Source organism: Etheostoma spectabile, chromosome 20 (assembly GCF_008692095.1).
Source record: "Etheostoma spectabile isolate EspeVRDwgs_2016 chromosome 20, UIUC_Espe_1.0, whole genome shotgun sequence".
Taxonomy (NCBI): Eukaryota; Metazoa; Chordata; class Actinopteri; order Perciformes; family Percidae; genus Etheostoma; species Etheostoma spectabile.
In genome coordinates this window covers 15,981,990-15,984,208 of record NC_045752.1, presented here as the reverse complement: position 1 = coordinate 15,984,208, position 2,219 = coordinate 15,981,990, and the positions used below count along the sequence as shown (strand labels likewise).

The 2,219-nt window shown below is 37.7% G+C and overlaps 1 long non-coding RNA gene across 1 annotated transcript in view; it reads right to left on the bottom strand.

The window, feature by feature from the left end:
- Positions 1-622: 622 nt before the first annotated feature.
- Positions 623-2,219, bottom strand: part of LOC116670630 (uncharacterized) — a 21,680-nt gene continuing 20,083 nt past the window's right edge. The window contains exon 3 of the long non-coding RNA XR_004327084.1: positions 623-725. This is a non-coding gene — a long non-coding RNA (uncharacterized LOC116670630). The remainder of the gene's footprint in view (positions 726-2,219) is intronic.

Genomic DNA, 2,219 nt, shown 5'->3' with positions numbered 1-2,219 from the left:
GCCAAACCCCATGAGCAAAACACCATAATTTTGAGGAGCGATAAAGGAATTTCCATACATGCCTCCACACAAACAAAAAAGGGATTCGATAAATAAATACTGAACACCTCAAAATAAAAATTGATGAAACGCTACTAGGAAAAAATAAAGGAATTCATGACAAACTGTCTTGCTTCTCTGGCAACAACAGTAAACTCTAGGAATCTCATTTCACATTTTCATTGCTTCCAAAGCCAAACTTTTATGATTTCAGTGTAGCATAAAAAAGAAGTGATTATTTTGCCATGTTTTGACTGTGTGCTCTGGTGTTATGTATCCAAATGTAGACACCAGCCACCAAGCATAACTAAACTGGTTTGTTGAAAAAAAAGTTTAAAAAGCTTTAAGATCAAACAACAAACCAACTTCCTACCTTCCTGCAGTGATGTTGTAGTGAACCAGAACACATTTCCGAAAACAGCACATCCAATATTTCAAATCCACAGCGCTCAAAATGCATTTACAGCTTTTATTGTTGTTTTCCAAACTTTATCCCACTACACAATGGATCATTTGTCTTCCTCAAACATCAAATTTATCCTACATATAATCAGGAAGCTTAGTCAGCATTAGTTTTTTCTTAAAGTGGCTATTAGTAACTTTCAGTTTGTGTAGATTCCAGCGGCCGCTTTGACCAAAGCTGTAGTGTTTTTACCACACCTGCTGTCGTAAAGGTCTTTTCTTTACTTTGCTGCATTACCCACCGTACGTTACCTTAGACTACAGTCTACTTACACTACCGGTCAAAAGTATGGGGCCACTTACAAATTTCCATTCCACTCGATGTTAGACAGAATACCAGCTGATCTGAGTGGGGGGCTGATCTTTAATGCAATATCTACATTGCCCATTATCAGCAACCATTCATCCAATGTTCCAAAGGCTCATTCTGTTCACTAATCTGACATCATTTTAAAAAAACTAACTGAGAAAACATTGGAGAACCCTTTTGCAATTATGTACGCACATACTGTAATATGAAAACTGCTGCGCTGGTTAAAAAAACAATGCAACTGATCTCAACTGGTATTCTGTCTATAATGGATTGCAATGGAAATTTTGAAGTGACCCCAAACTTTTGACCGGTAGTGTATATTACTGAGTTAACGTTCTCAGGAGGTCATATAGTTGCGATGAATGTTTTGCTCGGACAGATAATTAATTTACAATAAGAGAATATGTTTTCAAGTGTAGCCTACTTTGGCTGTATCGTGAGCTAAACCGGGTATCACTGGCACTTTGTCACGAGCCAAAGCATTAAGAGATTGATATAGCAACCAAGGTAATAATAACTTAGATTAATATAGCGCATTACATGAAACCCAAGGATGCTTTACACAAGTACAGGGGAACAAAAAGTAAAGAGTAGGCCAACACAAACACAGACTGAAAGGAATAAAACATCTGTGCCAAATGGAAATGTAATGTTGGCTACTGATATACAATCACATTGGGCCTTGTAAAGTTATTATATTATATGAAATAAACATAACAATCCATGAGGGCCAATCTGGGGACGGGCAGTCTTTCACTTTCCCTTTTAGCTTTTAGTTAGTTAGTTTCATTTCATTTCCTTCTTTCCTGTGGTGCCTGTGATTTCCTGCCCAGCCATAACTACAGCAGATAACCTCTAAAATAAAATAAAAATACACCTAGGCCTATAGAAAGAAAACTCCGTCTGACTTTTACCTGGCTGGATACACAGGGTTTCCCAGTGTCACGCCAAAATCTGTGACCCATCGGAATGTGTGCTCTGTAGACCCGGCGTCTACCTGCCGTACATTTTGTGAAAAAAAAGTCCAGTATCGGCCTGATATATCTTTCTAACCTTACAGGAGCACAAATAACTGCATGATAACACCAGTGCAATAAACAATAGAAACACTAGTTTAGTATAATATAAAGTGTACGTAAACACAAGGCCAGAAAGGCTATTTGGAATTGAAGAAGCAGCAACTGCCTAGACAGGCTATATTTACTATCGCTCTTGTTATTTGATTACAAGGACCAGAGGGTAGGATGCTGGATGAGCATCGCTCCAAACAAAGAAAAAAGATCACAATATCCCACCAATCTGAAAATAGCTCTAAAAATGCCACAGGGCGTAAATATTACCACTGAATGAATTTCTGTTCACTCCCATCACCTAAAGAATAAATAAATACAGATAGAAACAAAAT